Source organism: Anas acuta, chromosome 24, assembly GCF_963932015.1.
Source record: "Anas acuta chromosome 24, bAnaAcu1.1, whole genome shotgun sequence".
NCBI lineage: Eukaryota > Metazoa > Chordata > Aves > Anseriformes > Anatidae > Anas > Anas acuta.
Genome location: NC_089002.1, coordinates 5,773,109 through 5,799,407, shown reverse-complemented (window position 1 = coordinate 5,799,407; position 26,299 = coordinate 5,773,109). Strand labels below are relative to the sequence as shown.

Sequence of the window (26,299 nt, the reverse complement as noted above, 5' to 3'; positions counted from 1 at the left end):
AGATTAAATATTTTATAAGTTAAATAATGTGTATTTTTTGGAGACAAAATGGAATGTCATTTTTTCCCCCAAGACAGGGAAAGTAGCTGTATTCACTTCCATTTAGCCCACAGAGCAACACAGACTCCAGTGACAGAGGAGGATGGATCAGGGCTGTAATTCCCATCTGGCACCAAATCTATATTCTGAGCAGCGTTTCGTCTTCTCCCTGAGAGCACAGCTCTGAGCTTTCAAGTCTCTGTCAGTCGTGAGGCTCTTTTGGGGCTAGAAGAAAAGGGTCCTGGTAATTGTTCTCCTGCCTATTATATTCTTCCAAGGTCTAGCAGGAAAATGGACTGCGTAGGGTGTTTTTAATTATTGTGTTATTGTCCTGAAGGATAATGGCTGAGCCTTTCAAACTCTCTGCCTTTTTTTCTGTGTACCAAAGGAGACCTGGAGCCAGTGTCTGGCTCTGAGGCACCCGGCCCACCTCCGAGCAGCCGTTCACTTGGCTCCCCAGCACCGGAGGCACTGCTGGAGGTGCAGATGCACACGGGGTGCAGGGGGTGCACAGACCACCCGTGTCTGGCCCCATGAGCCCCCCAGGAGTCCCAGCCCTGGACAGGGCCAGCCCCAGAGCCTCAGCCAGGACCTGCCCTGATCTGTGAGGGGCTCACCAGGCTGCTGAGCTTGGGCCGTGAGCATTGAGCACTGCTGAACCCTCAGATTTGGGGCTAGCAGGGGTGAAACCCTGCAAATCGTTGGGCAGGAACTGGTTAAAACGATGAGCACCTTTCCTAATAGCCAAAAGACTCACAGCTGCTGGCAGTGAGCCTCCAACTGGGGTCACCTGCTGCCCCCATGGGAATAAAAGATGCAGCCAGGGCAGCCCTGGGGAGCTGTTGGAGAGAGAATGGTGGAAGGGGGCTTGCTGCCTGCCATGTGAGTTGTGTTTTTTTTTTTTTTTTTCTGTATTTCTATTACTCGGTGCAGTTTCCTGAGGGTTTTCTCATGTTTTTCTACCTGTTCCATTTGGCAGGGGATGTGTTTGGGAGCTGGTGTATGTGGGCAGTGCTTTGTGGCCGCGGTGCCCCTGTTAGTTCGAGGGGTTGCTTTGTAGTTGGTCAGGGGTGTGCTTGGTTTAGCGCCTGAAACTGCCTGTGCTGAGGGAACGGGGTAATGGGGTGCCTGCATCGTGCTTCCCTCTGCTGGGAGGGGAGGTTTGGTAGCACAGGGGCACCCAAGAATCAAACAATCAGCACTGGGATCTCTCTGCTGTGAAAACAAGAGGGGGGAGCTCCTCCTGTGGTTGAGGTCAGAGGCTCTGTGCAGACGTGTTGGGAAAGGTCATTCTGCTAATTAGCTTGTGCTACCTCAGTGGGCAGGGCAGAGGGGAGAAGGATCCTCATTAGGTAAATGAGGAGCTAATGCATAGAAAAACTGAAGGTTGTTCGCAACAGAAACCTAGATCAGAGGCAAAACATCCTGCAGCCTTCCTGTCTCCCTGCTCTGCAGGGCTGGTTTGGTGCCCGCTGTGCACACACCCTGAAGAAAACCTTCCTCGCTTTCCCCTGCCCCGTTTCCATCTCTCTGGTTGCTGTGGTGCCAGCACAGCAGCCTCTGTGGCGAGCTCCTGAGCTCTGCCCTGGGCTGGCCTGGGACCTCTGCTGCCCTGCCTGCTGCTGGGGCTCCTGGCTTTTAGGCTCTGGTTGTGTGCTGACGCCTCTCCTGACCTCAGCAGGGTTACGCTCTGCTGCAGTTATCGTTTCCTCCCATTGTTTTGATTCGAAGACGGAAATATTTCCATCCCAACCTGGGCATTAATCTTCATGTTGGTATTTATTGCTTGATTCACATCCAAAACACGACAGCTGTTACATTTTCTTCTTATCAAAAGTCTTTTACTTCCCAAAGGCTAAAAGAGACGAACAGACACCCCTGTGCCTGTAAAATGCTCTCCGTTTGGAGCTGGTGTGCGGGCTGGCAGCACTGGAGGCGATCACCCACCCCTGTGAGGCAGCAGAGATGGAGCCCAGCGATGAGCCTGTGCAGAGACGTGCTCGCTGCCTCTCTTTATGCTAACCTGTAGGAATTAAAGCGTGGCAGCTTCTGCTTTAAGTGGAACAAGGAGCGCTGCTGCAGAATGGCAACGCAGTCCTGGGTACCTCTGCGAGCCTTTCATCTTGAAGCATTTCTTCTCAATCGTGAAAAATAATTTGCGTTTGTGCTGTAAGTGCTGAAGCAGAAGGTAGGGCTTAGCTTTATAGGAGGAACTTGTACCGAGACGAGTTTGAAATGTGCCGGAGCTCCTGATGGTCCTTGTGAGTCCCCAGCAGGTGCCAGCACAGCACACACCCCTTCCCCGTCCCTCCTCTCCCGCTGGTCTCTGCAGAAGTTTCTGCGAGGTGAGGAGCCCCCAGCGGGTGCTGCGGCTGCCCCCGAGCTGCTCAGGGCTGTGGGGCAGCACCCACCCAGCCGGGGCTTGGGAATGGGTGGGCTCAGCAGCACTGCCCCAGTCCATGTCCCCTTTGTGCTGCTCTCCCCTTCAGAAAAGGGAGTTAGAGGCAATTTGCTCCAGAAAATTACAATTATGTTATTGATTGGGTAAAAATGAGTGGCGTTACTAAACCTTACAACCCTGAGTGTTCTTTTCCTTACACATATCCTATTATACGGGTATTTGAGACCACCCCCAAGCTTTGCTGCTTTTCCGTCTGCCCTGCAGTCTTTCATGCCGGTTGACTTTTCATTTCCAAATCCCTTTTCCCATTAAACACAGACCCACACGCTCTGTCCCATTTTTCTTTAAAATAAATCAGAAGTCCATGCCAGAAGTGACTCGAGGTGTTCCTCGGAATTTGTAAACAGCGCGAAGGTCTCGAGGGGAGTGTCCCAAAGCGTTGGGCTGCATGCATTAAGGAGCTGCTGGGCTGTGGTGGTGTGATCCTGGACGCTGCCTGTGGACCTGTATGGGGGTTTGGAGCCCAGCTGGGGGCTCCTGCAAGCACGGGGGGAGAGCAGTGGGTTGGTAAATTGGGAGAGCTCTGTGGCTGCACGGGATGAGCTGCAAAACCTCAGGGACCTGGGATGTTCTCACACCCTGCAAACACGCTGAGGCTGGAGCACCGCTGCTGTGATGAGCACTTGTGGGAATGTGGCAGCCTGGAAGGCATCGTGCTTTAACGTGGTTTTGAAGCCTAGATATTCTAAATGCCATTTTTCCTAAAGGAAGCCAATTTTTCTCCTGTTTAAACACTTCTCGCATGTGTATTTTTCTGCACGAGAAAGACAAAACAACCAGGCAGCTATTTGTTACTAAAAAAAAAATATTAAAAAAAAAAATCAGATTCCTGCAAAGCAAGCAAGTGCAAACTCCACTGTGCTGTAACGTATGAAATGTTCTTCCTGGCTCAGCAGGGAAATGGGCCTTTATTTGAGACACTTTCTACTGCCCCTAGATGAAACGCAGGTCACAGAAGACAGCGAGCCACCTGCTAGGAGATGCCTGGATGGGTTTTAGCACATTTTCCCTGATCTCTAGGCCTACTGACTTGTTTTCTCAGGCCATCAGCTGGACTCCAGCCACCACTATAATTAGCAGTGTTAACGGAGGAGCAGAGGATTTTGTAGCCACACCACACGGCTTCCATCGAGCTCCTGATCCTAATTCTAGTGCTGCCTTGCACCAGCTGCTTAGGAGGTGTAAGAAATACTAAGTAGGCAGTTCAGGCATCAGAAGGATGCGTTTCCCATTGAAGCATGTTGGACATAAAAGCAGAACAGCTTTTAATTAAAATTTCTTCCACCAGCCACGTAGGGCCTAAACGACAAGCAGGAACAAAAACTCCCAGCACTCCTCTGTAAGGAGAGAAAAGCACCTTTGAAGTTGGAGTGGTGAGCAGTGGCAGTGTGATGGTGATGGCACGCGGAGGGCTCTGCAGGAGCTGCCCCAGCCCTGTGCCAAGCCCCCGAGCATCTGCTTGCTGCAGGCAGTGGCCATGGAGCCTACAAAGAGCAGTGTGGGGGGCTGGAGAGGAGGAACAGGCAGTCCAGCTTTGTGCTAATTTAATTTTCATTTGGTGTACATAGGTGCAGATCCCGAAAGAGGTGGCTCTGTGTGGGTACTGGCTGCTGAAAGCAGCAGTGGCTGGTCACGGGGAGGGTGGGGGAAAAAAACGATGCTGAACTGCAACCGAAGGAAAAGAAATGGGAAGCGCTTTGGCTCCGCTAGAAATGGCTGTACTGCAGTGGTACGATAGCACGAACAGCTCGCTAAAAGGGCATCTTTCATTATAAGGTAGATGCCATTCCTGATGACTTGTGTTAGTGTAAAAACTAATTTCATGGCAGGTGGGTGTGAGATGGCAGCGCTGCTCCCCTGTTTTTCCTGGGAAGGGTTGCACTAATAGTGTGGAACTATTAATTCTTGTATTAGGGCAATGCTTCAAGTTGTTTGTTGGGAATCAAAATTCCTTCAGAGTGTATTATACCTGCCTCTTCAATTTCCAAAGGGTTTGACCTGGCTTGTAACTAGCTGGCAGATAAATGCTGCCAGGCTCTCCCGGTGTATTCAGGCAGAAGACATCTGCTCCTGTGCCGCTGAGTGTTTGGGAGCATCCAGGCTGTCCGGCCAGATGTGGTGGGACCGTGTGTGTGCCGTGCCAATGGACGATGCCAGCACACCTTCAGTGCTGGGATGGGGCTGTCACTGGGGGACAAAGCACTGAGCCCTTGGAGCTGCTCCTGCTCTGGGCATTGCCATCCAGCTGCCCTTGAGGGGCTTCCCTGCTGCCCCAGGGGAGGCGAACCCCTTTAATGTGGGATCATGCAGGGTGATGTGCCAGCAGTCTGAGGAGAGCATCAGGAGTGGCTCTGTTCCTGCAGGAGCATCCCTGTGCGTGCACAGGCACATCTCAAGCGTAGCGAGTTCCTTAAAGTGCATGCGAAGTGTAAATATAGAGCACTGCTGTTTAGAATGGCCCTCCAGAGGAAACCTGTGTAAATATTCTACAGAAATCAAGTGAGAACGGTAGGGGAAATGTTAAAATATTGCCCTGAGGGCTTTGAGACTGACTGGGAGGAGCTAGCGGAGGGCTTGCTGCTGGCTCAGGACCGTGACCGTGATTAGTGGCTGCGGTTACGTAGCGAGAGGAGGAGAGCTGGCAGGGTGGAAGGGAAGGGAGTTGTGCATGATCAGGAAAGCGTGTCGGGGTTAAGTGCTGCTCTTTATTTTGGATGTACGTGTTCTAGAGGACTTTGTTAGCAATTGCATTACAGCAGCACCTGAGGCTTTGAAATAAATGAGGTCTCTGCAGTGCTGCACAGTGCAAAATCCAACCGGGGCCGCAGGGGGGCCAGGCAGTGCTCGCTGCCATTCCTGCTGTGCACAGGCAGGTGCTGGTGGGCTCCACTTTCGGCTTGTGCACCATGTGCTGGGCCCCTCTCAGGAGGTGTAGCTGCAGGATCCCACCCTCGTAGGGCAGTCGGTGCTTTGGGGGAACGTGCCAGGGCTGAGGCTGGTGCCGGAGCCTCACCAATGTGCCAGACCCAAAAGGGACCCTGTCCCCTGGGGCGGTGTCTGACCCGCTGCAACCTGCACAGCAAAGGCAACATGTGCGAGTCCATTCGCCTCCCAGCATTGCTCAGCCCATGCTGACTCTGTTCAGTTTTCTTCTTTGTTCGGAGCACCAATTATTGCTCTGTAAGACAGCTTTCAACCACCCCAAATTGTCCTATACTGAGCAGAATCCTTAAACAATAGAAGTGAAAAGGGCCGTAAGGTCCTAGGTCTGTGCAGAAAAATCCATTTCCTGCTGACAACCATCTGTGGTGTTCTCCCTGCCTTCCTCTAGTTGCTTTGCCGATGAATTTTCATGCTCAAATTAATTGACATTCTGTCCCTTGTTTTCGGTCTGCTCCCAAGACAAGCTTAATAATGCCAAGGCTGCCTTATGCAGGGCTTCTTCTCAAGTCTTTTTGGCTTGTTTCAATTTATCTGCTGTTGGCAAAGCTAGCAAGTGTTCCTGAGCTGAAGTCCCATGTTTCCCTTTCTTCCCTTAAGGTCTTGCTGCCCCTGCACTCGTGCACGCCTTTCATCGCTTGCTCAGCCAGTTTTTGCTGATGTTTGCCTGTTACTGGTGTTTCTTGAACTAATGTCTGCCCTTCCCAAACGTCTCTTAGGGGTGAAAATTGGCTTCAAAATTGCTTTTATGTACATTTGACTTTTTTTCCCTCACATTTTGCATGTCCCAGAGCTCAGATTTGTACCTGACATTTCATATCCAACAATACATATAGGAGCAATATGGATTCTTGAAATAATAATAATAAAAAAAAAACGGCTTAAGGGGGAAGCTGGAGTGTATGAAGATGTGCGGCCTGGGTAGAGCACGGGCTGAGGAGACATAAATGCCAGCAGTGATCTGGAAGATGGAAGCACTGAGGAGAGGAAAAGAGGCCAGGTACACAAGAAACAACCCCTCAAGTCAGGTTCCCCACCTGGGCACCTCGGGCTGCCTCGTGCCCCTGCTGCAGTAATTGCACCAGAACAGGCCTGGCTCCACCAGGAGCTCCTCCGGCTCTTTCTGCTGCTGCTGATTTCTTTCTGCGAGAGATGTTTTGGCATTTTAAAGTAAAAGCTTGCTCAGTGTGCCCCTCTGAGCTTTCCGGGGCTGTGATCCTGCTCTGGTGCAGGTTACAGGGTGGCAGGGCTGGCTCCTGGTAAAGCAGCCCCACAGGCTGCAGGGCAGGAGGGCTGCTCACACCGACATGGTGCTGTATTCACAGGACAGCCTCGAGCCGAGGCTCTGCTGAGAATAAGAGCAGATTTCACTCCTAATTTAGCTTTGGGCAGTCGCTCTGTGCTTCTCTCAGTAGCTGCCGCTGCCGCTCCATCTGTCCGGCCTCCTCTGTTCTCTCTGGCTCTGCCAACTCGGTGGCTTGCATGAGGAGCCTTCATTAGAGGCTGTTAGGGCCCTGTTAAAGGTCTCTGTGGGTAATGGCGAGAGCTTTCCATCAGGGCCTAAGGAGCCAAACTCCTGGAGCAGACCTTGGCGGTGCCGCTGCCAGTGCACAGCCCCGCTCCAGGGGTGTGCGGGCAGAGAGGGTGGGCTTTGTGTCGCTGTGAGCACACCAACAAAGGGAGACACTTTCACCTCAAATTCCTGACTGCAAGGTCCATTTTTGCTGCCAGGAAATGAGAATTGTAATAGAATTGTTCTTTTGGAAGGGAGGCTTGTTTCTGCCCGTGACACTCGGTGCCCTGTTGTAAGGCCGCACCGGCCCTCCAGGGCTCCCGGCCTACCTCCGGCCTAGGCGCCCTCCCAAACAAAGATGGGAGAAACAATCTGTTTGGTGCTTGTGCTCATTATGCAATTACATGGGAACTAATTTTAAAACGTGGCTTATCTTACTTGTGACTTCGGTCTCCCCTGGGTAAGAGGAATCACGTTCAAACCAATTGCTTTTCACCCAGGAGTTGCTCCACCAGTCTCGTCCCATGTGGGTACTATTGCTCCAACAACAGATGAGTGCCTGGGATAAGGTGGCAGACTTCTGACATTTAGGTCTGATTTGTACAGAGTGCGTCATTTACGTTAAAATTGTAATTATATTCATGTTCTTGGGTATAATACTCAACGATAACCTCTTCAGTCTTTTCTCTGCCTTTTCCTGCTCCTCTAAGCAACGCAGTGCTGCCAATCCCCGCTGCTTTTTCAGGCTCCAGCGTCCCTTGATGTACATGATGGTTTATTCTTTTTTAATCAGATGTGCTATTTCAGATCGTTTTATTTTCTGAACCCATATAACTGACAGAGATGTACTGTCTGTCTCCCAAACATCGGGATTCATGATTGTACTCTGAAATGTTTGCTTTTAGTACGCTCATAAAAACACAGGACAAGTCAAAGTGGAGCTGTCCCGGGGCTCAGCTGATCAATAAATCACAGCTTACGGGGCCGCTGGCGTCACTCCTGATCTTCATGCAACAGGGTTTCTCCTCTGAATGTACATTTTTCCTTGTAGCATAATGCAAAGTATTAAACAAAGCTTTCTAGATGGAATGCAGATCATATTTATACAGGATCAGTGAGAAATAAACTTTTCACCCTAAATCAGTACTTCAGAAAACATACCAATCCCAAGAGCAACAAGATTCATAAGTTTATGCCTGCAGTAGATCTGCAGACACCCTCTGCTATTATATTAATATGATATATGATGATGGGGGATGCATCATGTTCTTATTTTTCTCCATTTGTAGCAAACCAGCTGCAGATGGGCAGGGAGGGGGGCAGGCAGTTAATTCCTCGGGCTCTGCAGGCCTGCAGGACCCTGGTGGCTGGGCAGGAGCTTCAGGGGAGAGCCCAGGCTCTGAGCCCAGCCACTGAACCTGCTGGGTCTCTTCTTTTTTTCCCCCATTTCACTGTAAAAGATTTGGGTAGTCACAATCCTGCAGAAACTTTCTCAGGAGGCAGTGGCTTCACCCAGTGGCTCTGGTCCATCCCATGGTGGCTGTGTGCTCACACAGGACTCTGCAGAGACAGCACGTTTGAGTCCTTTCCTTGTACTAAGCCACGGCGTGACTCTGCTGTGATATTTAATATGTATTGTATTGCACCAGGGCAGCAATAGGGTGCCAGTAGATGTGGAGTGACTGAGGTTCACGGCTGTTTCTCTTGTACAGAAGCGTAGCAGTGCCACATCAAATCATGTCAGCAGAGCCCTGAGCAAGTCCTAGATGAAAGGTCTATGGAAACAGAGGGGATGAATGAATAAAAAATGGGTGCTAGCGCATGTGGTTTCATGAATGCAAAGTGGGACTGCACTGATGGCAAGAGATGTGCAGGGTTTTTTGAATGAACTTGTGAAGAAAAAGCCTTGTCTTCCTCCAAGACCCCCACCCAGCTTTGCCATAACACTGCACAAGTTCAGTACACAAACGGTGCACAGATGGATCTGTTATGGCCCCCTCTTCTAGAGGCCTGAGGGGTTTGGCTCCAGAGAGCTGATAAGGTTTTGGGTAACTTTTCTGACCAAAATGCAAACTGAGGTGTTGAAATCACCAATTTTTATTTTTTTTTTCAAACATCCTGAATTTGAATTAATCTTTTTTATAGTTTGATACTTCAGAGTATTTTAAGCTTCTAGTACTAAATGACTACAATGTTTTTAAACTTTAAATCTGCCCTGGTGGGACATAAAAGCAACTTCCAATGTTTGTAAAAATGTTTTAACTTGGGTGATTTGTCCCTCTGGTGCCTACTTTGCAGTGTATTGACCCCTTGGCGTTATGGCAAGAGTGTTTGGTGAAATCCCTCCTGCTCTGCTCGCTGTGACCCTGTCAGCTGCCTTCCCACGGGGTGCAGGGGCTGTGCTCCTGGGTGCAACGTGGCACGAAGGCACCCTCCTAGAGCCGGCTGCACCAAGGGACTGTTAGTGTTAGGTCAGAGGTTGGACTCGATGATCTTGAGGTCTCTTCCAACCTAGAAATTCTGTGAAATTCTGTGAAACCTGCCAGCCCAGGACAGGGTTTGCCACGGCATCTTCAGAGCCTTCTGGAAAGGAAAGGAGGAGAAGTCCCCAAAGGCCACGCTGCAGCAGCTTTACTCGCTGCTGCAGTCCTGGCAGTGAGGGCACCAGCAGGGCAGTTCTGGCCTCCACCGTGGGTTGTGCCCTGAAATGATTTTTGTAGTTGTCTGTACGCAGGGGGTGAGTAACAGGAAAAGGCAGAAAGCAAGGCAGGGTAAATGCAGCGCTGCCTCCTGACAGCTGCTGTGGCACTACTAGACACTAATATTAAATTCATATTAAATTCAAACCAGCTCAGCAGCATGCTCGCTGCAAAGAGCTGTAGTTCCCAATATTTATGATGCCCAAGAGATGCGAGGAACGCTGCCAGGAGCTCCGACGCTTACAGAAAGAACCAGATCCCCAAGGAAAACAACCTGACTTGCTTAAAGCAGAGGATGCTGGAATCCCAAAAGCCAATTCACATATAGTACCTTTGCTACTAAACAACTTTATCTTTGGAAAATCTGTTTTGTTCCTTCGCTTTCCATTCCCTCCCAGTAACGTTATTCTAATTATAGCTCATGTCCTGATGCCAATTGAGCAGTAACTGGAGGAGGGGAAAAACAAAAAAAAAAGGCAACAACCTGGGGACCTGTGCTGAAGGAACTCCTGTGCTGAAGTAATTTCAAGCTTTGATACAAGCCTGGTTGGGCAGTCTTTGTGACTGCTGTGGTTTGTGTCCCGCTCAGCTGGAGGTCCCGGCTGAGGCTCCCCGGGTGCAGGATGCCTGCAGCCTCCCAGGGTCATCCTGGTGCAGTGCCCTCACCCGGCTCCTGATTGCAAAGTGAGCTTTGTGAGAGCCCTATTTACTGAAGTGTCTCTGAGATGCTCTGAGATATATATTTAAAGGAAATCAATGGCATGGAAAAGAGACCGGCTCGTGGCTGCTTCACCCTTCTGTGATTTCTAATGGCACCTTGGAGGGGCTGCACTTCCCAGCTTGATTGAAAGGGAAAATCCTGTGCGTCTGCAACAGCCATATCCTTGCTTTCTGAGTAGAAGATGGGCTCGGAGGCAAGCGATCGCTCATTTCCTAAAGAAAGCCAATTTATATTTTGAGCACAGGCACAAAGCAATACAGAAAGCGAGGAGGAAAACATCGAGAAGCCAGGCCTGCCACAGCAGGGACAAGTCTAACAGGCTGTGACTGATCAATTCGTGTTTTGCACTTCCCCCTTTCTAACTAAGCATTACCGAAGCTTTTTGTTATTCTTACAAGCTGTTGTAAGCCCTTTTTAGAAGGGGGGCTGGAGGCAGGTGACCCGGCGGTGGGACCCCCATGGCTCCCTTGCCTGCAGCAGCCTCCCACCAGCTGCAGACCTCCCCTCGCCGCGGAGGTTGCGGGAGGCAGAAAAGGGCAGGAGCAGGCGTGAACTTTCTGCTTTTCATTCTGCTGCTTTTGCTCATCTCTGGAATGAGGTGAGATGGAAGGAAAGGTGATTAACCCCATTATTTCTGAGCTTATAACAGTTTTATGGTTGGGTTTGGATTGGGTCTCTTTTTTGTTTTTAATCCAATCTCATTTTATCAAGCTATTTTCTAACCCAACCAAGCAGAGCATGTTCCAGCTCCTAGCAGGTGCAGCTGAGGCTGATGCTGGTGTGGGATTTGAACAGTGGTGGGGACCAGCCCCATGAGCACCCACGGGTGGGTTGCTGGCTTCAAGCCTCTCAGAAAAGGCAGGACAGAGAGAAAAAGATTTGCAGAGGAAAACACGGAGATGGGGATGTCATCTTTGCAGGGTGTGCCCTGCATTTTCTCGAGCTGTGAACGGAACAGTTCCCATCCCTTCTAGCTCTGTCCTTCTTCCTCCCATGCTGTCCAGAACAGATTGGCTGCGACAGCGAGACATAAGCAGGAAAAAAAGGGGCAGCTCACAGCAGAATCCAGTATGTGAAATGGGAAGGAAAAATTCAGAGCACCAAAACCCCCCCATATTTCTGAAAACTTGTTTTCCTATTTGTTTCTCTTTGTTTTACCAAGGGAAATTTATGAGATGTCAGAACTTGTTAATGTTGTTGATGCTGGAGGAGCAACAAGCTCCCTGGACTGAAAGGCTCCAAGAAAAAATAAAAAAAACAACGGCGCGATGGAGGTGGTTGCCCGAGGCCAAACTCATTAGCTCTGATCGTGTTCCTCTGCTGGCGTCGGGGTGGGCTTGGCCGGGCAGGGGGCTGGGGACAGAGGCAGGGCAGGGGCTGGGGGCACTGCGGGTGGTGGGCAAGGAGAGGTGACAGGGTCTGGCTGTCCCCATCCCCTCTGCTTATGGGGGATGTGTCTGTTCCCCAGGCAGAGAGGTGGGGAGGAGAGCGAGAGGTAGAAGCAGCACGCACCAGGCTCGCTGAACATCTAGTTGGGAGCTTCGTAAATAATTAAAGTCCCTCTCAACATGAAAAATAACATCGTTAGCGCTGCCTGTACTCCAGCTGGACTCGGGCAGGAGCTGCTTGCTGCTCAGAGCTGGGCTTTGCTGTCCGCGCACGGGCTGGAGGACGGAGCTGCTCCTGAACCCTGACCAGGGTGGGCTGGGGCCCCCCCGAGCCCCCTGTGCCGGTGTCCTCGTGCCACCCACAGCCCCGGTTTTCTGCCACCCAGGGCAGCTCTTCCCTCCTGGCCTGGCCACAGGGAGGTGAACCCGACCACTGCAACCTGGCCCGGGAGGGTTCTTCTGCAGAGTCAGGGCTGAGAAGTATTGATCCGGCGGTAATTAAAAGCTAAACAAGGAGAAACTCTTACCTGCAGTGATAGGAATAAGCTAGCTGTCTCCGAGAAAGGCCATTTAAGTAGCATCAGTGAGACGAGGTGTCAAAATTGCTCCTTGCCGTTAAATTACCTGATTAATTTAACCATTGTTTTGTCTGTGATTGAGACCCATTTCTACAGATATATTCATTATTCATTAGGACTCTCCTGAATATTTCAAGCGAGCAATTTTGTCCTGCCTGTACTTGCAGCCTGTTCTCTCCCACCTCCTCTCTGCGGTGCGTGACTCGGGTCCCAGCAGGGCTCAGCAGCGCGGCTCGGGAGGAGAAATGCGACCTCGGGGCTGAAAACTTCTGCAGAACTTTCTCAGCCCTCTTCCATGGGAGAGCGAGGATTGTACCTGAAATGATGATGATCAATTGCACAGTAGGCTATTAACGGGCAAAGAAAGTAACCAGAGAAACAGGGGCATGCAGGGGAATCAATTTTCTTTTTAATGCGTTTCACTTCTTGTATCGTGTGTTACGATAGATGTTAGCTGAAAGCAGATTGTCAGAAATAACAACTGCTAGGATGATGTTCTGGAGAAGACAAATGTATTTATTATTGCATTACGGCCATGGCACTTGGAAATGTAAAACTATAGCTTTGAAATATAGGCTTCATTCCGATGATTTGATTGTTTTTAAATGAAACTTGAAGTCTTGAAGCTAGCAAATTATTTTGCATAATGTATGCAAAGTTTCCATCATTTTTATTTAGCCACAGTTACCCAAAACATCAGGATTCTTCGAGTGCATATATTTGTGTCTACGATGTAAGGGGAAGGGCTAAGTATAATAATACGGGGCTTTCTTGTAGTGCTTCAATGAAGCACGTTTCCAGATGTCCCTGTGTGGTGTGTTGCGGCCACAGCCCCCCAGGTCAGGTACAGGTGGGTTGGCAGCAGGCCCCAGATCTGTCCCCTCTCTCCATGGAAAGTGGCAACATTCAACTTCTGTCTTTGCCCAAAAATATTCCATACTGTTCTGCATAAGGCGCTGCAAGGTTATTTTTTGGAACAGTTTTGCAAGCTGGTTTCAAATTCAGCAGCACGCTAAAGGGCTTCCAGCCATGACTTTGCCTTGAGCCTGAATAAAATACATTTTCAATTCACAAGTACAAAACAAGTGCATGTCCTAATGTCACTCCAAGGCTGTCATAACACCACTGCTAACACCTGAAAGCAAACACCTCCAGGGGTGTTTGTGGACACGGTGGGTGCGGTGTGTCCCGTGCCAGCTGCGTGTTGCTACAGGACATTGGTGAGAGCTGTGCTACGCCCAGCCAAGAAGCGCAGTGGTCGGGCAATTACCTTGCTCACGTATTTCAGAGCTATGTGCTGTGCCATTTTAATGATTCATCCACGAAAGCTTGGTACGAAGCCTGTTCCTGTGCTGTATGCACCCCAGCAGCTCTGGGCTGCGGAGCTGGGTCTGTTTAAAGTAGATTTGGGCTGTGGGACTCCGGTTTGCACGTGCTGACAGGAGTAGGGCGCTGGCATCTCTTGCACACCAAGGTGCTGATCTGCACTTGGTGGAGATCACAGCTCCGTGAGCTGCTCAGCCTCCTGCCAGAGCGGGGCTGCCCCCAGCCCGGTCCTGTCCTGCCGGTGCGGTGAGAGGCACCGGGGACCAGCACAGGGCTCCAGCGCTCTGCATCGCTTTCCGTTTGTGTTGTAGTGGGGCAGAGGAATTACTGATTGCAAACCTCATACCTCTGCTGTGAGGTCTCCCTTGGGACTGAAAGATTCGGCTGTGGGTTTAGATCCTGGAAGAAAAAACATCCACATGACTTTTCTTTCTGCTGTTCCTATTGAAACGAAACTCCTTGCTGTAATGCTGCTGCAGTGGTTCTTTATGCTAGTAATAAATCAGACCATCTCAGCATCGTTTTTGCTGGCCACAACCAGTGATTCATGGTAGAAAAGCAATTCTCGTGTCGGTGGCTGTGAAGGATGCTGACATTCCCAAACAGGAGCACGGAGGCAGCCCCAGCCCTGTGCTGAGCCCCCAGCTCCATGCCCGGCCGTGCACGGCCCCGGCGTTTTGCAGGGCAGGTCCTAGAGGCAGTTTGCAGCCCTGACTGCTGCTGGCACCCAACCAGGCCATCAGCAGCAAGATTTCTTTTCCCTCATTTCAGGCGCTGCCTTCAGCAAAGCCAGGAGGAAGGCACGGCTGCTTGTGAGCAGGAGGGCACCCGGGCAAAGGAGGCACTCAGGTGGTAGGAAGCGGCGATTAAAATCTCAGCCGTGCTGTGTGGGGCTGTTCCGGGGAGCCCAGGGAAGTTCCCCGTATCTATGTGAGGTGCTGGATGTGTTCGGGAAGGGCAGTGACTGCTGCTGGGCACAGATCAGCCTGCACTCAGAACCCGCAATTCAGAAATACACACAGCAGGAACTCTTACACAATGGGGAAAAAGAAGGCAAAGTCAGATGTGAGTTGTTATCCCCAGGGACCAAAACCACCGATGAGCTCGGATGTTCTGAATCCGGCCATCCTTCCCCTCCCTGAGCCACAGCCTGCAGCTTCCAGCAGTTGTGGCAGCTGTGCCGGGTGCTTTACCACTACCCTGGCACCCTCCTTCCCCCAGCCATCAGCACACGGCCGCAGCTCGGTGACGGATTCCTTTCCACCCTGTAACACGTCTCCGGAGAGCTCTCTGCTGAGCGTGCAATCTCCCTGGAGTCTCGTTGGGAAAAATGGAGATTTCTCAAATGAGAACTGAGCCCAGGTGACGTTGCAGAGAGAAAACAAGGAGGGATTGACTTGGAAATCACGCTAGACACACACATCCTCATCCTTCCACCGTCCTGAAGTTGGAAGTTGTCCCAAAAGGCAGAGAATCCTTCTGGTGCCCGGTCATAGAAGGTCGTTGCTGTCCAAAACAGGAAACAATGTTCAGTTCTCCATGAGCACAGCAAGACAGTTTTGAAGTTTGTCAGGTTTTTTTTTTTTTGTCCTTTCTTTCTTGAGGTGTTAGCCACCAATTGAACCTTCTCTAAGTCCTCTCCCCACATGCTCCACGGTGGAAACAAAAGTTTCCACCCAAGGCACTAGGGAAGTGATAATCTTCTGCAGTGCTTCCCAGCCTGAGGTCCTGCTCCTTCCTTTGGCCACCTGGGTGGCCTGCAGGGGACCAGGGCCAGCACCCCGGGGCTGCACCAGGCACGGCTCTGCGAGGGAAGGTGGCCGCTCGCTGTGGGCACTGCCCCATGGCACTGCCACTGCTGGCGGCCCCGAGACGGGGAAAACCCCAAATTGTGCAGCTCAGGTGTAGTCCAGAATGAGCTGAGCTTTAGTGTCAGTGTCTTGGAGCAGTGCAAAGGCGAGAGGGAAGAGTGTGAGTGTGTGTGAGATGCCCTGGGCTCACCAACACGGGGCAGTGGGGATGCGAGGAGCGGTGCTGCTCCGTGCAGCACGCCGTGCGCGTTCCTGCTCCGCGCCCATCCAGCTCGGCATTTATCACGGTAATTATGGCGTGTGGCTCCGCGTAAGCACTTGTCCTTGAAGGGCATTCTTGCTGCTGACACCTTGGTTTGTTTGCGCCGGGACGAGACATGAGTGATGACTCTGGGAGGGAAGCAGCCTTCCCTGAGACAGCCGGGGAAGCCAGAGGCATGCGTTACCAAGGTGCTCCGCGCTGCCTTCTGTTTCGTTATTATTTCTGTGTATGTTCTTCTTGCATCTGATTTTTGTCTGCAGAGTGTTTTGTTCTCCGAGGTCACCAGTGTCAGCAGTGCAAGCCTGCTTTTTCAGGCTTCAGACCTTGCTCAGATACCTCCTGAGCAAATGCTTCGCATCAGGAAGCTCCCTCAATTCTACCAATAAAAGGTTTATTATTAAGAGCGATGTTTGGGCTGCAGCAGCCTGCAGAGACCCCTCACACCAGCCAGCATCATCTCAGGCCATGCTCTCGTGAGAGCAGTGCCTGAGCCGATGGAAAAAGCAAGAGGTGGGTCCTGGAAAGACCTTGGGAAGGCTGGAAGGTCAGTTTGCTCATTCCTCTCAGGCTGTGTCCACTCTGAGAAAGTTAAAAGCTGATGGAGGTCAGTCTGGCTCAGTTAAACGCAGAGATCCCTCTGTCTGTTATGGGTCCATCTGTCTTAGGAGCTATTCTGCACGTCGCTCAGAGGCAGAGCAAGGCAATAACCGTGTTACTCTGAGGGTGAAAATAATTCTCGGTTGTACGAGGAGCACTTTGGAATCCTTTGGAAATGACGGAGAGGGAGCAATTCATGGTATTGTGTTAGCAGAAGGTTTTCAGTGATTTCTTTCTGAGGTGAGGCATCTGAACTAAGTAGTTATTGCTTTCCCTTAAACACAGCTGCTGGGGCTGCAGGAGCATGCTACGGAGGTAGCAAAACAAGTGCTGTAGTGGTGACAAAATGGGCCCTGCGCTTGCTGCACGGCAGGCAGGGAGCAGAAGGGTGATGCTGTGCTCTTAGCTGAGCCCAGGCTTCAGAAAGGAAAAATGTGCAATCTCTGCATGGGCCACAGGACCAATTCCCTTTCCACTTACGGCGATGCAAATAGCAGTCTCTGCACAGAAAACAGTAACACCAATGTGAAAGAAAATAAAAAAATCTGCTGCAGGCAGGTTTGCAGAGCTGGGAACAGCTCCCGGAGCACTGCCAGGAAGGACAGTGCAGGAACAAGCCTTGGTGTGGGGAGAATCAATTGCTTCGACCTCCTGAAGCACCGCGTTTCCCGGTCAGTGCCGCGCTGCCACGGCTCGAGGCAGTGTTTGCACCCGGGTGTGATCACAGGGGGGCATTGCTCTGAAAGATGTTTGGGGAAGGGGCAGTGAAGGAGACAAACCAGGGTTTTACAGAAGGTTGAACTCAAACCAAGGAAAGGATTGAGTTTTTACGCAAGCTGCTTGGGCAGCAGCCGCCTGATCTGTGCATGCAGCTGGGTGTAAAACCGGGAGGCTGAGTGTGCAGATGTGCAGTTGGCCTGCAGAAGTCAGTGCGTGTGTAAATTTGCTGGCTGCATAACTATTCGGTAACTATTCGGTCTCTAAAACCAGGTCTTTGGCAGGGCTTGAGGTCAAGATGTTTTGCAATGAAGCATTGGTAACTGCTGCATCTGAACTCCGTTTTAAGCACTACCAATAGAAGTTATTGTGGGCTGTGCACCAGAGAACTGGTACGGTTTATGCAAATATCTAACGTTGCAAGTGGAGCTCTGCTACTGAATGCACAAATTAGTCTTAAAATTAGCAAATTAGCCACTTAGTTTCTACTTGTATACATTCGAGCATACCCTATAGTCATTAATCAGGGAAAATCCTCATTGAAGCCACTCTTGGAGCCGCGTGGCTAGCCTTTCACCCCCAGCAGCGCTCTTGCAAAAGAGCAAAATTAGCAGATAAATGCTTCCCCTCTTCCGTCCCTGAATCTTCTGCCAGCAGAAATGTCAACACAACATGCAAAATTATTCAGAAAACACTTGTTCCTACTGCAGCTGTACGTCCTGTAGTCGGTGCCGCATCCCAGGCTCACACCTATGTATGTCCACCAGACCACTGTAGCTTGAAATCAAAATTAATTAAACCTTGTTTACCATTTTGAATTAGTGAGCTAATGAATATCATACCTCTGAGGCATCCATCTTGGTCAAGTACTTGTGTCTCACAGCTGTTGTTTTTCTCTAGATTAGATTTGCTCCCGTTTTTATGAAGACGTCTACAAAGTAATAAGCCCTACACTTATCTGACTCAAAATTATAAAAAATTTTATTAGCTTCCAAGGAATTGGGTTTTCTACTTTTTACTTGGCAATAAAAGTTGATTTGTTCTATAGCAGCCTGATAGAATAGTTGGGTGCTGGCTATTACTTAAATCTAATGACTCTTCTTAAAAGACATTAAGGTTGTCTCCTGTGAGCAAACATACCGGGCTTGTGAAATTACATACTGATTACTCTGTTATAAATGTGGTCACACCTCTGCTATTAAATCGTACCTGCGTAAACAATTCCAGCAGACAGACACACGGCTCTGCAGTTATTTATTCCCACTTTATTAAGGTTATTTTTTCAGCAATAGCGCTGCTTTTAAATCTGCCGGGGTTTATTTAGTACCGAGCGACACAGGAATCAGTATGTCATGTGGAAGCATCACTTTCACCCCTCGGTCTGTAGCCACCTGACTTTATTTAGTGCTGTGGGTGATAACGGAGAGCAGAGGGATGCGAGGTAGCAGTCTGTCTTCCCAGATGCCTTTCAGCCGCTGCTGTTTCCAGCAGTGCACGTTTTCCCAGCTGGCTGGGAGCAGCACGGGCACCCACCTTGCTGTCAGACACCCACCTTGCTGCTGGGCACCCACCTTCCTTCTCGCCCTGCAGCATCCCGCTGTGTGCCAAGTGGAGGGGACCAAAGCGCTCTGCCCTTACGCACAGCCTGCCCTTACGCACAGCCTGCCGGAGTGTGGCTCCATCTTTTCCAGATGAGCACCCACCTCCAGCAGGCTCAGATGAAGCTCTGCCACCAGCCCTACGAAGGGGCAGTGCCTTGGCCAGGCCTGGAGCCCGGGTCCCCCCCAGGCTGCGCGCTCGCGTTGCCTGGTGCCTGTTGCCACGCTACCGGCGAGCCCAGCGCCGTGCGTCACACTGGTGCTGCGCCGAGGAAAACTGCCTGGATTTGGAGCAAACGGGCTGGTTTGAACAGCACAGAGAGAGCCAGAGCGAGAAGCGCAGGTGGAAATTCGCTCCTGGTGCTTCCCATACCCTGGGAGCAGGAGGGGAGGAGCGGAGCGCGGTGTCAGGGATCTGCTTAACTGTGGATGTGACCTTGCTGTGCTTCATCTTTCCCTTTGAGCTCCCCAATAAATCAGACACTTAATCTCTGCTTATTGCTTATTTATGGCTTCGTTTTGCCGGTGGTGCCAGGGATGTGCAGGTTTTGGGGAGGCTCTGCTGCCCCTTGCTGTTGCATGCAGCTCAGCTGCTGAGCACACGTGTGTCTGCGCGGCTCCGCACCACCCTGAGTATCCGCAGGAGCAGTAAATGATAACAGAAAGGCCCTGCTGGGGACCCGCGGGCTCGGGCAGCAAATGTTACTCAGCCATCTGCTCAAACCAGTTGAACTCCTGTCCTTTCGTGCATTTTGAGCAGACTTCACGCCCTGGCAGGCAGCTGGTGCTGACAGCACGCTCCCCGCGGCCCCCAGGGCTGCACAGCGGCTGCAGACCCGCTCCCGAGGGCACTTTGCCCTCTGTGATCCATGCGTCGGGCTGTGTCCTTGGTGTGGCTGCATCCAGCTCCTCCAGCCCCCTGGATGTGAGCTGCCCCATCCTGCGGGGTCGGCGGAGAGCAGCGAGGTGCTGCGGCTGTGTTGGGATGCTCGTGGCGGCTGTGGGCACTCCTGCAGCCCAGTCAAGCAATTAAACTGGGACGCTGTAGAAGTCCCAGAACGGTTCTTTTTTACCCAGGGCTCTAAATAGGCACGAGCTCCCCTAATGCCCCAGTGTCTCTTGGTGGAGTCAGGGCCAAATGCTGTGTGTATGAGCAGCGCTTTGCTCCCCCAGCAGCCGAGCTGTGTGCTGCTGGCGTGGCCCTGTGCGAAGTGACAACCTCGGCAAGCCCAGGCTCCAGTTTTGACTTTCAGAGTGCAGTTTGTCCAGACAGGAATTAATTCCAGCAGTCCTCTGCCTGCCTCCAGTGTGGGAGAGCAGACTAGATGATTGCAGTGGTACTTTCTGGCTTTAAAATCTATGACTTTCCCGGTTCCCTTTATGCTGGATGTAAAGCTGATGAAGCGCTGCGGGATGCACGGACCTGTGGATAACTGCTGGGTGGGAGCAGATGGAGGCAGGCTCTGTGCCGCTGTCTGCGTTGCTGTAGCTCAGGGTAGGAATACACGTGTCCTCGTATTGATTTTCTGTCCCAACCGTTTCATCTGGAGTTCACAGCACTGCCTAAAATATATATCTGGAGTCTTGCACGCTTCCTAAAGAGGAGAAAATACAAATCACCCCTACGCAGCTCCCTGACTCACAGCCAGCGTAAGAGCCAGCCCTCGGTTTGTGATGAAAGACGCTCTGTGATCGTGTCACCGAGCAGGCTGGCCACAAGCCCTCCCAGCCTCAGCAGCACGTCTGCTGGCACAGCTCTGCCCCCCGGTGCTGGGCTCTGCCCCCCGGTCCTGTGCCCCCCGCCCCTGCCTGGCCCTGCTGCCAGCTGTGGGGCTGGTGGGAGCCACTCCTGCGGTGTTACCAGCACCAGGTCAGCCAAGGCGCTTTCCTCCCTGAACCCCTTTGGGATTTAGCATGAGCAGAGGAGCAGACAAGCTATTTGTGGTGAAGGAGCCAGGCTTGCTGGCCCTGGGCGAGCACAACGTGACCAAGCTGTGGGTCAGGCACCAAAGGACGGTGCCTGCGCTGCTGGCCGAGGGACACCAGCCCCACACCACCTCCAGCCCCAGCAGCATCCCCTGGGCTCCAGCTGGGGATGGATGGGCAGGGTGGGCAAGGCACCTGCCCTGGGGTGTCCAAAGAGGCCGGAGCACCTCCAGGTTCTGGTATGAGAGCATGAACATCTTTGCTGGGGGCGCTTTGCCATGGTTGGGAAGGAAACCACACGGGGCCCGCTCGGGCTGGGCGCTGAGGGGATCTCTGGTGGATGCTGCGCACTTGTGCTGGCACAGTGCTCAAATCTCCTCTTCACCTACACGCCTAGCCTCCTTTTTGGCACCATGCTTACCATAAAATCTGTTTTAAAGAGCAAAGGTGAGGTGCAGCATCAGCAGAGCGCCCATCGGGGGGCTTCCCAGGGGTTGCTCCTTGCGTGGGAGATTATCCAAGGGCTGCAGGAGCAACCCACAAAAGTGCGAGAAACCAAGCTTCCATTTAAACCCTAAAGCATCACTCTTATGATCATTATTATTTCAAACTCCCTCAGCTTTTCCTGGACTCATTTCCATCCAGAATAATGAGGGCCATATTAGCAGAAGGTGATTTAATTGCAAGAACTTTTGCGAAGCGGGGAGTCTCGTTTCCTTTAATGCAGCGCGCTAGCAATTCCCCACATGCTTATGTTCATTTTAAGAATCAATAAAGCACAAACATGTCTAATTACCCTAAAATATTTTGCAAAATCAGAAGTCAGATTAGATTTTGCTTAAGCATCAAATAGAAATTTTAATGTCCACCAGAACTGATATGTTACCCACGGGTGCTAAGATTTTCGCTTACATGCTTGATCATACATTATAATGAAGGTTTGTAATAACATTAAAATCTTCTTTACTACATTTTCTGTATAATTTACTTTTCCCCTCTCTCTGTACCATAGAGATTCGAATATAATTACTTGGAAAAAATAATGCACAGCTGCTTTTCTTGTCCTGTATTCCGAATGTACTTGCTGATGAATGTCAGCCTGAAATATTGTGACTATTTCATGAAGGGCTTACTGAAGACACCTTACCTGTGCTGTAATTCTCCCATGAAGGGGGAGAATCGCATGCCTGGCCTGTCGTTGTGTGCAGGGAGGGTGGCTGTCCCCATCCTGCCCCCTGTGCAGTCCCAGCTCTGGGTGTGGGGACAGCGCAGCCTCGGGCATGCGGTCCCCTCGCCCCTGCAACCTGTGTTGTGTTCCTTTGGATGCTCTGCCTGCTCCTGCCTGGCATTATTAATCAGAGAGCCATATGGTTCCCTCAGCGCCTGTGATCCCTTTGGTGTCCCTGTATGTGGCAGGTGACCTAAAAATGCTAATTATTTAAATTCGATGCCCTTGTTGATAGAGGACCAGTGATTTTGGTTCAACCCTTCCTCGGGGATCTTCCTTCCAGGAGCCTCCAGCGGGCCTAGGAGCGGGCTGGGGCTGGAGAAAAGGGAGGGCTGGGGTTTTGTGTGACAAACTGGTTCAGGTAAAGCAGAAAAGGTATCAAACAGGAAGGGGAAGGAGATAGACTAGGAGCTTTGGCACTCAGACCTGACCCCTCCTACCCCATGAAATAGCAGCGGTTTGGGACCAGGATGGAGATGGGGATCCAGTGAGCCCAGCACAGCCTGGCAGCGGTGCCTCGGGCTGGGGCCAGGCCTGCAAGCACAAAAGCTTCTTTAGCACAAGGTGGAAAACGTTGGCAAGTGGTTTCCTCCGTCCTGGTGCAAGGAGCCATCCCTGCCTGCTCTTCTCCCCACAGGCAGCCGTCCCTGCTGTTGGGTTTGAAGCTTCTTAAGCATCACGGAGAGCAGACTCACGAGCTGTTTTTTTCCAAACAGTGCAAATGAGCCATGAACACCGCTAATCCTGAGGTCGTTTTTATCCTGCACACAAATAATGAGAAGCTGAAGGAGTCACCAAATGGCTCCATGGACACTTGCTTCCAGCCAAGACTGGAGTCTGCTGCAGTCCCAGAATTTATGGGGTAGCTCAGTTCACCACTAAAATTTTTATGAGTCAGTATCTTCTGGAAAAGTAATGGGGAAATGAAGCCCAAGAGGCCCAGAGCCTCGTCCTGCTGCAGCCAGAGGAGCTGGGACCTGCAGGGACGTGGCTGAGGAGTGGCCAGCAGGGACAGAAAACAGGAAAGTGCCTCCTGATGGATGCAACCAGCACAGACTTGTGTTTCAGGGTGCTTCGTTAATGCTGCCAAGTTACCTGAGCGTGAGTCAAATTTGTCACGCTGCTATTAGTCTTGGGGAGCAGAAGGTTGTGATTCACGTCTCCTGGATTTTTCCTCTGAATAAGATTAGTGCAGCCCAATTATCACCTAATGAGTTGTAAGCAGCTCTTCCAGCCTGATGCACAAGCCCATCAACTTTCAGGGCTAAAGCTGCAGCCACGAGTGTTTTCTGTCATCACCCTCAGCATCATTCCCAGCAGGAAAATAGAAGCAGTCACGTCCAGGGAGCCTTTGCCTCGCTGTCCTTAGGACTCACCCAGCCCTGAGATAACTGGCTGGGGAGATAACCAAATGTTGTGCTGGGTTTCTGTAAGGCGCGGGTGACCCTCATTTCCACATGTCTCCATCCCCTTAATTGCTTCGTTCTCCTCCAACCTCTGAGCTTGTTAAGCCCAGTGGTTTTGCTCTGCACATCACAAGCTGTTCCTGTGCTTGAAAAGATTAAGTTAAATGCCTTTTGCTGCTTTTGTATTGGAAATTTATGCAAAATTTATAAACAAAAAAGTCCTGAACAGAAATCTCACTTTTTTTTCTTCTTCTTCTAAAAATATTCAGAGCAGGACTTGTGGAACATCAGGAATAATGACTCAATCCAGCTAAATTTTCAACAGTAAGGAGAAAAAAAGAACCTCTTGAGAACGGCACGTTGAGAAATGACTACATTACATATAAAAAAGAAAAAGAGTGTGTAAAACTTCCTAACTTATTAAATTTCCTGCCACGGGCCTATTAAATGGGGTGGAAGGGAGCCGCAGAGCCCTCCTCCTCCTCCTGCTGCTGCCCAGCCCCACGGTGGGGATGTGACGGGGACTGCGTGTCCCTGCCACGGGGCCTCGTTCTGCACCCATCACAGATCAGAGCCCAAGGGGAGAAGTGCAGGAAGGGAAACTTGGAGGAAAACCCCACTTTGGTGCAGGGCCAGTGCCCGGAGCGCTGAGCCATGCAGCAACTGGCCAGGGGAGCGAGGTTTCTCTGCTCGGCCGCTGGGTGCTGGGCTTGGCACCTCGAGCTGTGCATCGCGTGCTCACTCCGTGCTCAGGGCTTCTTGGTGCAGGCTCAGGTAAAGCAGAGGATGCCTTTGCATTGCTCAGAGCACCCCACATCCATCACACCGAAAAGCGCAGCTAGCTGTGCCATTTCCAAGGAAAGGAAAGCCTGGAGATTTGGTGCACTAGGAACACTTAATTCTGGATTTGTTTTCTTTATTATTTTTTTTGCTTTAAATTTTTGTTGGCATTTACAACCTTGGCCAAGATCAGGGCCTATTTCTGAGCCTGCCCATCGCTGAAGATCCCCTGCTCCATCCCGGTGTGCGTGGTGCAGAAGCATCACTCCACGGTGAGGGCACCAGGAGAGGATGCAGCCGTGCCGGGGGCTGAATGCCAACACACCTGAGAACCACGTCTGGACACTGAGCGTGCCAGGAGCAGCACCGTGGGGCCAGGCCAGGAGCTTCCCTGCACGGAGCAGGCTTTGCCCTACTCTGTTTGCCATTCTCCTGCAAAACAGGCTGCCTTGTCAATATTCCCAGCAGGTGCCACGCGCAGGATACGGCAGGTTATTTATAGCCAGTTCATTTTCATTTTCCTCCTAGCAGGGATGAGATCCTACACAAAGATTTGGCTCCTTGGGGAATCTGTCTCATTTCCACCCCAGGAGAGCTCGGCGCCTCCCGCCAGCGAGCGCCTTACGGAGACGTGAGCTGGCAGCGGCCCAGGGCTCACGGCCCACTGAGGGTTTGTGCTGCTGCCACTCCTGCAGCTCCTGCAGCTCCTCTCCAGCTCCCACCGCTGCACACACCACGCTCCAGTGCCACCCGATGTGTCGTGGTGGCACCACTCGTGTCCCTGTAGCCGCTCGCTGCAGCACAGCACCCGGCGAGCATCCCGCACGCTCTCCCAGAAAGGTGCTCCGTGAGGATTTGGGGTTTCTTCACCTTTTAGTGGCTGGCACGAGGCCACCCGGGCTATTCACTGAGCATCTCTGGCCACCTCTCTCCTGGCCAAGGGCTGCTGCAGCCGGCAGTGATGCCTGAAGGAAAAGGGACCCGACTTTCTGCTGCCCGACCGCAGCGGTGGCACCAGTGTGCCCGCACTGGAGGGGTGCCCAGCGCCCCCAGCACCTCCACCTGTGGTTCCTCTGTTAATTGAGTACATTATTTACCAAAAATATGGCAGTAATGGCTTATTAATTATATGTAATGTCTCAAAGGCAAATTATTTTATAGCCTGTAAGATGGGGGAGATGTTCTTCAACCATTTTAGAGGCCTGATTCCAGTTTTTATCCCAAGGCCCATTTAGGTTGTAAAGGGCTGATGCTAAAACAGGCAAAGCATGCAAAAATGGGAGCAGGATTGCAGAAAAGCCAGTTAAATCCTTCATAAGTAAAAGACTGACTGCAAAATCAAATGTCAGCAATCAATTAGATGTTCTTTGAAAACCTGGGCCCTCGCAGTGACACGGAGGGGACGCCCAGCAGTCCCTGTCTGCCCTCCCCAAAACCTCCTCGACCACAAGGGCTGGGCCCGATCCTGCAAAGCCCCTGGGCAGGGGCAGAGCCGGCTGCAGGATCAAGCCCCAGCTTCGTGGACCAGCCTGGCCCAAGCTCCAAGTTTGCTGGGCGAAGTTTTTTTTTTGCTTGGAGCCCCTCAAATATCAGGGATCTCAGCCCTCAGCCTGAGCGCTGCCCTGAACGGCTCCACCTGTAGCACCGCAGGGGGTTCAGGGGCTGTGGGACTTTTCCCTTTACGGTAAAGCATTGCCTGGGACCAGGTTTTTAAACTTCAGCAGATGCAGACAGGCACCTAATGGAGTTTTCAGAAGTCCCTGACTCTCATTGATTTCGTGCCTATCTGCACCTTTCAGGGCTTAAACATTTCGGAATCTGGCTTCAGGATCTCTGTTGCAGCATATTTTGCCAGGGCTTTTATTCAAGTTGTTGGGCCAAATCCTCAGATAACATAAATCACTGACACAAGTGGAACTATGCTGATTTGCACCAGTCATGGACTTTAAATTAAAATTTAATTGAAAACTTAAACTGCCATTAATTTTCAATGAATGGCTTTTGCAAGAATGCAGCCAGATCTCCCCCGGTTCGGTCTCCTGTGCGGCGGGCTCTAACAAAGGGATAGAGGGATGCTTATTACAACAACCATGTCTCGTGTACTCTGATCCCCTGTCTTTACCTTTCCCTTCAGTAACTGTCTGCTGGCACATTCTGTGTGATCCTTTATATCGGGAGATCAGTTATTTCCATGCAAATCTCATTAGTTATCTTCATCCTCTCCTACAGTGTAATTGACTTTCTGGGACCTTGGCTGTATCATGACTTCCCCAGCTGGCTTTCTATTATGTTGCATCTTCTATTAAATG

The 26,299-nt window shown here is 51.2% G+C and overlaps 1 long non-coding RNA gene across 1 annotated transcript; it reads left to right on the top strand.

The window, feature by feature from the left end:
• The first annotated feature begins 824 nt into the window (after window positions 1-824).
• Window positions 825-25,063, top strand: LOC137844092 (uncharacterized). The gene is made up of 2 exons (XR_011089814.1): window positions 825-925; window positions 22,257-25,063. It is a non-coding gene; the product is annotated as an uncharacterized lncRNA (long non-coding RNA).
• The last annotated feature ends 1,236 nt before the right edge of the window (window positions 25,064-26,299 follow it).